This window comes from Emydura macquarii, unplaced genomic scaffold, assembly GCF_026122565.2.
Source record: "Emydura macquarii macquarii isolate MOO-44397 ecotype Brisbane River unplaced genomic scaffold, CSIRO-AGI_Emac_v2 contig_1043, whole genome shotgun sequence".
NCBI lineage: Eukaryota > Metazoa > Chordata > Testudines > Chelidae > Emydura > Emydura macquarii.
Genome location: NW_027131180.1, coordinates 19,798,328 through 19,807,409, shown reverse-complemented (window position 1 = coordinate 19,807,409; position 9,082 = coordinate 19,798,328). Strand labels below are relative to the sequence as shown.

At 38.3% G+C, this 9,082-nt stretch overlaps 1 protein-coding gene across 2 annotated transcripts in view; it reads left to right on the top strand.

Annotated features, from left to right (window-relative positions):
• The first annotated feature begins 7,778 nt into the window (after positions 1 to 7,778).
• The window catches only part of KCNJ15 (potassium inwardly rectifying channel subfamily J member 15), a 33,458-nt gene continuing 32,154 nt past the window's right edge, over positions 7,779 to 9,082 (top strand). The window contains exon 1 of one of the 2 annotated variants that reach the window (XM_067545338.1): positions 7,779 to 7,913. The gene's annotated coding sequence lies outside the window, so the exon portion shown is untranslated. Of the gene's footprint in view, positions 7,914 to 7,960; positions 8,109 to 9,082 lie in introns of those variants that run through there. The other variant, XM_067545337.1, reaches the window with a different exon arrangement.

The following is a 9,082-nucleotide window of genomic DNA, read 5'->3' as shown; positions in this document are numbered from 1 at the left end:
CGCTTCCTTAGGTGTCTAATGGATGCAGGTGCCTAAGTAAGGGCAAAATCCTAGCCACATTGAAGTCAATGACAAAACTCCTATTGACTTGAATAGGGTAAGAAATTCACCCAATGACTCTGTCTGCTCCTTTGTAAAGGGCCACATGTAGCTCCCCTGTCCCAGAAGCTTTAGTAAACACAATTCCTTTGCTGGTCCCCCTTGCTCTAAAGAGAAACTAATCTACTATTGGCCTATACCAGTATTAGATTGCTTCCTACTCTGTGCCAGCTCAGATGTTGCAGGGGTGGGAGCCAAAACTCCATCCATTCTCTGCTCACTTCTGTCCAATCGCCTTGTGTGTGTGTATGCACGTTAGGGGATGAGGTGAGGGGATTGGTGGATGATCCCCTGGAGCCTGTTCTCCCCAGCAGTGCACAGAGGCCATACAGGGAAGAAAGGTGGTAACTTATACTGCCTTACTCTTTGCTTAGCTGCATGAAGAAAGTTAGTGACCTAATTTTTCCTTTTAGGCATCCAAGTTTGAAAAATTGAGCCTTGTCTTCTGTGGATGCCAACTAGCCTGATTCCCCTCTCATTGCCATCTCCTTAATCAGAGAAAATCCTTTCCCCCTGCTTTACTCATACATATTTCAAATATCAGGGACCAGCACCATCAAACCAAGAGTTTGAATGGAATATAATCTGCTAATATGAATACTCTGAATAATAATATACTCTGCATTATAGGAGATGTGTATTGGGTGAGGGGAGGGGGAAAAGAGACAATCACTCCTAAAGTAACTTTTCCAATTCATTATTTCCCTATTCTACCCCGCCACCTGCAAACTTAAAAAATTCCTTGCAGACGTTAACATTCTGAGATCCATGATTATTTTTCATGCCTGTAATTTTCAGATGTACATGGTTTACTGAAGGTTTTACTTTACCGCAGAGGAACAAAACACTGATTGTACAATATCTTTCTCAGGCAGATTATCCCAGCGGCCACCTGAAAGCAATAGCCTCTGTCTCTGAAGGGATTTTTCTCAAACTTCCTAAAAGAATTCACCTTCAGGGTAGAGAGCAACTATGGAAAAATGAAGCCCCAAAGGTCAACATTTTGCAATGTTTGAGCATGTGAAAACAGAGGGTTATGGAAACTATTTTGCAACTATAGTGATAATGGGTGTGGCTAGCACCCATTATCCCAGTGGTTCTCAAGCTTTGCAGACTACTGTACCCCTTTCAGGAGTATTTGTCTTGTGTACCCCCAAGTTTTGCCTCACTTAAAAACTACTTGCTTACAAAATCAAATATAAAAATACAGAAGTGTCACAGCATACTATTACTGGAAAATTGCTTACTTTCTCATTTTGTCTGTATGAAACTTTAATTTGTATTGACTTCGCTAGTGCTTTTTATGTAGCTGTTGTAAAACTAGGCAACTATCTAGGTGAGTTGATGTACCCCAGAAGACTTTTGCGTACCTCCAGGGGTACGTGTACCCCCTTGTTAAGAACCACTGCACTATCCCATCTTCTTCTTGTGAAAAAAAACACTGTCTTTCAGCGTCTGTTGTAGCTCTGTTGGTCCCAGGATATTAAAGAGACAAGGTGGGTGACGTAATATCTTTTATTGGACCAATTTAATTAGAAGGAAGAATTTTTTTTGACTTTTCTCAATCCTGAATTAAGCAGGATAATGGATAGTAGTTCTCTTTTCTACAGATTATTTTTTAAGATTGAGTAATTTTAGCTACATCTGGAAATAAATTTATTCTGTGACTGCTCAAGGGCATTTCTTAATTTTTTCACAGTAGAAATAAAAAGATAGTATGCCTAGAGATAATCATTGAACACATATCCTGAACCTCAAATCCTGTATTCTTCTCTTTATTACCACCACTTCTTGGACTTCTAATGAAATTTCATAGGCACTATCAACTTTAATAGTTTTCTCAAGGCTCAATTCTGAAGCTTTTCTTAGTAAAGAATTTTGGCTGCTTTGAAGTTGCACAAACAACTTACTCTCTTGGAGCTGAAGCCTTTTAAAATTTCCATTTTGGGGCTTCAAGGCAGTTTTCATTTAGGGTGACCAGACAGTAAGTGTGAAAAATCGGGACTGGCGAAGGGAGTAATAGATACCTATATAAAACAAAGTCTTGAATATTGGGACTGGCCCTATAAAATCAGGACATCTGGTCACCCTATTTCCATTTGAATTCTTGCATACAAATCTAGCCCTTCAGTCTTGGTTTTGGGTCACATTCAAAACTAGAAGGGTTTAATTTAACTGATTTAATTAAAATGAAGCCATAAATTCATAGGAACAGCTATCAGCGTGAGATTATGGCCATCCTGTGAAATCTTTTGTGATTCATGACATCTTGAGCTGAAATATATCAATATTTCTGTCATTTGTGAGCAAAACCTCAGGAGGTAGAAAGCTAACTGTCAATGTCCATTTTTGAAAAGCTTGTCCTAAATCCACTTTTTAAACTGGGTTTACAATGGAAGCTTTCATGTAACTAACATGCGATCACTTCTGTTGCTGCTCTGATAATGTGACCAATCAGTTGGAAAAACAAACAAATCCCCTACCATGCACTGATAAGAACCTTCTCAGCAATAGCTCACTTGATGAAATAAAGTTACTTGATACAAAGGAAGGAATTTTCAGAAGCACTAATTGGTGAGGGTAACTCTGCTCCCACTAAGATAAATAGAAATGTTCCCACTGACTTCCATGGGAGCAGAGGTAGGCCAGTGGGGGATGCTTTTGAAAATCCCACCAAATCTTGCAGCGTGAAGCTCTTCAAGGGGAAGAGAAACCCATTCCAAGTATGTGCTCATATATGCATATCATTGTCAACTGTCAACCAGGACATGTGTCTCCTATCTCCATCAATGCCAAAAGCCATGCGAAGGAGGGCAAACTGTACACAAACTGTCCTGTTTTAATTATCCCATGGTAGAATCCTCCTAGTGTGGACTTTTGTAACATCTTCAAGGAGATGACAAAAGCAAGATGAAGACACAGAAGTGGAGAGTAATGACTACCATCATGACACCTAAATGCAAGGGACTGACACTGAAGAGTTTGTCTTCTCTCTCGGTACCTAATCCTGTACTACTGAAGTTCATAGCAACTTTCTCATTGATTTCAATGGAGCAGAAGCAGAGCCTTATTTCCTTTCATGGTCACATTGGCCACAACTGCCCTAGAAACAGTGCATTCAGCTGATAAACTTATATCCTCGCTACCTCTTCATCTAACTTTATCAACAATTCAGTCATTAAGAAACAGATTAACCAATTTGATTCAAAATTTGATCTAGTTACAAATAATTTGATCTAGTTACTGATAAAAATGCAGTTTGCGCTTAGTTCTTTGTGTGTGTTTTATTTTGTTATGCTGAAATGAATGTTTTTAGTTGTATTGGCCATTCTTTCTACTACGTACTTCCTATTCAAAATACAGTTTGAGGAGCTTGCAATGGGTTTGTTTAAAATATTTTTTTGCCTTGACAATTCAGGGAACCTAAATGCCAGTTTTTCAATCATTGTTTTATTGATCTAAAGTCTTGACATTATAAATTAAATTTGAAAAAGCCTATACTAAAAATGGAAATAATTAAGTTTTATTGATTGTAGTGGAAACCCAACTGGTATTTTGTTTCTTTACATAAAGAAAATGTTAAAGATCTTGGAGTTTACTTTTTAAATATAGACACAATGTTTAAGCAAAAAGCTGAAGTAACCACAGAAAACTGCAAAGACCAAACCTAGGACAGGCAGAGCTTTCAACCACTGAAACTCATACATTTTGTTGAAATTTTGTCAAGATACTGAAAAATTAATTTAATATTATCAGGGAGAGCTTTTCTATTTATCTTAGGTATTTATATGGCCCCCATCACCACAGTATAAGGGACAGGCTTGTGATGGTATTTAAATGCCTAAAGATGCAGATACATGCCTACTGGAATTTTCAAAAGCACCTGAGTGAGTTAGACTTTTATCTCCTATTGACTTTGAGTGCGAGTTAGGCATCTAATCTGCTCAGTAGCTATTGTAAATTCCACAAGGTACTTGTCTGCATCTTTCAGCACCTAAATAGCTTTTAAATCTGGGCCCAACCAACATTCCCAAACTCCCACAAGAACTGGGCCTTGAACTCAAGTCACTGAAGTGCCAGACTAGTCCACTAACCATATCCTCTGCCATTTGATAGTTTGAAAGAGAGTAACAAGGTAAAACTAAATCAAAATGAGGGTTTTTTTCCCCCTAAAAACATATTTGATATTGCACCTAGGATTTTTCCTCTAAGGTCTCCAGTAGTGTCCCAACAACTGTCCTCTACAGCACAAACAACTTTCGGGAGAGTGAACCATAGTGTCTGAGGTTAACCTGACCAGCTGGTCTCTTCTTAGATGGTTGTCTTAGGAGCTATGTACAGGCTGAATTGGTGGTTTCAGTCTACCAGCTCACCTAAAATAGCTCTAGCATTTCCTAAAGAACATCCTCTCCCTTGAAAACAATGTCTTCTGCTGCTCCAAAATTTTGAGACACATCGTGAACTTGTTTTTTTATCTCCCCAAATCCTTCAATAATAATTATAGATGGACTTCACCCAAAACCCTTGATTCAAACACCTCTGCAGGACATTTGGATCAGGAGCTGAACAATGTATAGTGGCATCTATTTCTATGATGAGCTGGGCCAACACCTCAGATCTGAATTCTCCCAAACTTTGGGAAAGTTTTGGATCCAGATACAATTTCAGGTCTGACTTTCATGGCTCAAGCACATCTATCATGGTTAGATGGACGAAGCCTCTCTTCTTAGCCTCTTTCTTCTGTTGCTTAACCCACCCACTGACTGTGAAACTTCTAATTAATGCACATAAGTAAAGAGTTAAGAATTTTTTTATTTGTTAGGAAATAAAATTTAGCGATGCATTTTGGTCAAGATGTATTTCTGCACTAGTTTATGATAATAAATTGTAACCCAAATTTTCCTATTTCCTATATAGATTTACCTATAGAAATGAAATATGTATCTTTATTTTTGTTTCACAGGGACAGTAAAACATTTGTCTGACACATTTGTGATAGGGAAGAGCTAGCACTCACATGTTCATTATGACTTTTGTTCCACCTTTGGGATGCATGCACACACACACACACATGCTGTCCTTTAGGGCTCGCGCTACCTGCGATGGGCAAAGCATTTTCAATAAAACAGCAGCTGACATTAATCTTTATTCAAAGATTGAATTGAACCTTGAAAAAAACTTCTTTGCAAGTCTGAATTACCTGGATAATTTTCTTCCTCAGATTTTTGTTTTCTTGTATCTCTTCTCTGCTTGATTCTATCCAAAAACAGTGTAAGAGCTGGAAATACCATGAGAAAGTAAATTATCATCATTTGATTTCTGGCCCAAATTTATAGATTCAAGAAGTATGGATGAATAGCTGAACTTCAGGGTTGTTACACTCTTCCCTATCATTGTTCTAAATGTGAGTTATAGTATAGAGGTACAGTAGAAGAGAATACATGCAGTGTAAGCACTTTAAGACGGGAATTTTACATTCACAATTTTCTGTAAAGAGTCTTGCATACTATGGGCACTGTATATAATAAATTACACACATTAAAAGAGAGGCATTTAGATTGCAAAGTCAAGCATGCAAAAATTGGGAAATGTCAGATTTATATTTACCTGTGGCGCCTAATTCTGCCTCTTTGTGCAGCCACCCTGTGTACTGAATGAGGCAGGGATCCTCTGTAAAAATAGTATGTGATCATGTAAGTTAAAACTGCGTTATAGTGCATATGCAAAAGGAGCTGAATAAAGTTTCATGGGGAGCGGTAAAACAGGCATTTCCTAACTTTCAAGTACTCTAATTTTGCAACTGTAACATAACTTTTTGCAAGTAATTGTCTAGATTTTTATGAAATGGTAAATATCTATCATCATGCATCATTAACAGGGCATGAACTATGAACCTTCAACACTGCAGTACAGACTACTGCCACTTGAGATACCAGGCTAACTATCAGTTAACAGCACAAGAAGGCTCTTGTCCCAGAGGAAATACGTTGCTGGTGCATGTGCTGGGTCCAAGGTGTGATTGAGCGGGGAGCTCAGTCCAGCTCTGTCTGTCTGTCTCGCTCCCCACCCATACGGGAGTTGGAGGAACTGCTGTCCCATTTGGTATCCACAGCGTGGAGGACAGGTTGCTGAAACCATGTGCCAGGGCTAGTTAGGGCCCAGCCTGCCTCTCTTCTCCCCCTTACATCCCACCACTATAGTTGCTTTGGCAGCTACCAGCCTTTCCCAGTGCAGCATGTGCTGCTTTGGTGGCAGAGTGGGCCTGACGCTTCAGAATAGTCACGTTCAATTATTATGTTGGCAGGCTGCCACCATTTTCCTGAGGAACACAAGTGAGAGCTGGGAAATAGCAATTTTAAGCTTCTATAGCTATCTCTGAATGGAATTTCTCTGGCGCAAGGACTATATCCCTGCCCAGTTTCCAAGGGCCTGCTGCAAACAAAAGAGAAGTTACAGCATCTCAAAAAAAGGTCACAGGACTCTTTTTTAATGGAAAGCATTAGATAACCTAAATATAGGGAATGCGCCAGCTCCCCCTCTAATAATAATGAATAAAGGGACACTCAGTGCCAGTGGTCCAAGGATTGGGGGAAGAGTATATGTGTGAGTGATGTGAAACTTGTTTGTCTCTGACAAAGAAATAAAATCACATCTTACTTATGTCCTAAATTTAAAACAGCTGTTGCCTGCTGGCACTGCCTAAATGCCTATATAACTTGACCACATGAAGGCAGAATTCCAGGCCTCTGGTTTCCTATGGTTGCATATCGACGACATTATTAATGTTTGTTTACCAATTCCACAGTGGAAAAACGAGCTTTTGCTTCTTCTAGTGTATTTTCTTTGAAGTAAGACGGTTGTGATTTTGTTAGTAAAAAGCGATGCTTAAAACACTTTTAGTACCTCAACACCAAAGGAAGCAAGATTAATCTAACATCAAGTGCACCATCAGAAGTCTCTATGGTTAGTTGTCTCTATGATCTGTTGCATTAGACTGACTTGCTGTGGCATAATTCTGGGAAGCAGTGCATATGTGTCAGAGAACAATATTCCAGAGCCAGCAGATCTGTGTTTCCAGTACTGTAATATCTTCCCTTTCATTTCAGCTTTTGGGCTTTACTTCTGGGAATCCCATCAAAACAAGAAAGTGGTGCCTAAGGCACTTTGGAAGGGGTATGGCTGGCATAACACTTCTACCACTCACTCTTCACATTCAGAGGTGCCCAATTTTCCCCAAATCAAATCTCCACCGCCTCGCTTTATTTGCTGCATCTGGTAAATAACAGAGGAAATGGCACATAGGAAAGCTCAGAATAGGTCAACAACGAAAAAACAGTGTCGTGGCTAACCAGCTTGGAAACATTAGTGTTCAGGGATTTCATCTATAACCATGGTTGTTATGGTTCACTGTGTTAAAATAGTCCTGGTATAAATTCATTTCAGATGAGTTTCAGTCTCCTTTTTTGCCAGAAGGAAGGGGGTCATCAATAATGTTGACTTTTTTATTTTTTGGTTTTTATTTTATTTTTTTGTCTTGCGTGCAAAGCCTTGTGCCCTTATTTATTTAGGCAAGAAGGCCTTTGAGGGACTTTGTTCACTGTGGCTAAAGTTTCTTCAAAGATTAACTGACATTCTTTAAAAGTACATCAGTTTCCTTTTAAGCAGGTATTTGCTTACCACATAACTGGGTGTTGAGTGCTATTGTAGTTATAAAGTTTGCTGGGCTCAGCTCTAGATTTCCTTAAGACATACTGCTGACATCACTGAATCTCCTCTCAGATTCCTTTCCCTCTCTCTCCGGTTTCCTCATTCAGGTAATTTCAACTCAGACTCTTACCAACTAGTTTTTGACTGACAGTGAGTTAAGGTAGACTTTTGGAGGGGGTGGGAGAGTGTTTGAAACATGTATATGTGCTGTACCTAAAGGAAACTCATTCTTTTATAAACGGTTGTTTGACCTGTCATGACGATAACATCTAATAAGGAATCTGAACATTGGTATTTCACAGGTAAGAAGTAATTGTTTAAAAATAATGCACACATGCTTAAGAAAGGTTTGAAAACTTTATGTTTGAAGTAAAACTAATGAGTCCATTCTCATCTTATTTTAAACTATTTTAATAATGTATGTTTTCAGAAACTATCTGCAAAAGAAAATCCACTTATAAGATCATGCCTGCATGTGAAAAATAGAACTATATAGCAATTTAGTGATGGTGCAGGAAAAGCTGTCATGTTTTATTCTTCCCATTGATGCAATATCCCAAACATTATGTTTACTATGTGTGTGTGTGTGTGAGAGAGAGAGCGAGAGAGAGAGAGAGATTTTGGTGGGTTGGGGGAAAATACAAGATTTATCTTTGCAATAGTTTTCCTGTTATGGTGTTTTTCTTAAGACATTTTTAATGATTTTTGTTTTGTTAGAAATCTGCCTTTGCTAATTTTTCAGTGGAGAAATCAGTTGTAGTTGCCACACTGGTAAACTAGACTGGAACATTAAATCTCTGTTGCCTATCTGTATATAAAAGGTTTTTGTAATTTTTCTGTGGTAGGTATAAGGAATGTAAACAATTCTGACTTGGAAAGCTTTATGCACTTTTTCCCAGCTCCTGGATGGTGTCGTTATATTTCTTCCTTACGTTTATAATGAGCATGGCTTATTGTCAGCAATCAGAATCTTAGAGCTGAGTTGCAAATTCCCCATTACTTCTGGGTAGCTTAGTACCTTCCCACTATTATTTTTCCAGTAGAATTTATACTTTGAACATATTTATAGTTAAATTACTTTTTTCAGGTCATGTAGGTTATGAAAAGGCAACAAAACTTTTTCTCTATAAACCATGGAGAATTATATTATCTTTATAACTACCATTGATTCCCCACTTTACTTTATTTCTATTTATAGGCATTTCAGGATTCCTCTTCACCATAGAATCTGAGTGCTCACCTTAAACCTCAACATTTTATTTTTTTAATTCTGATT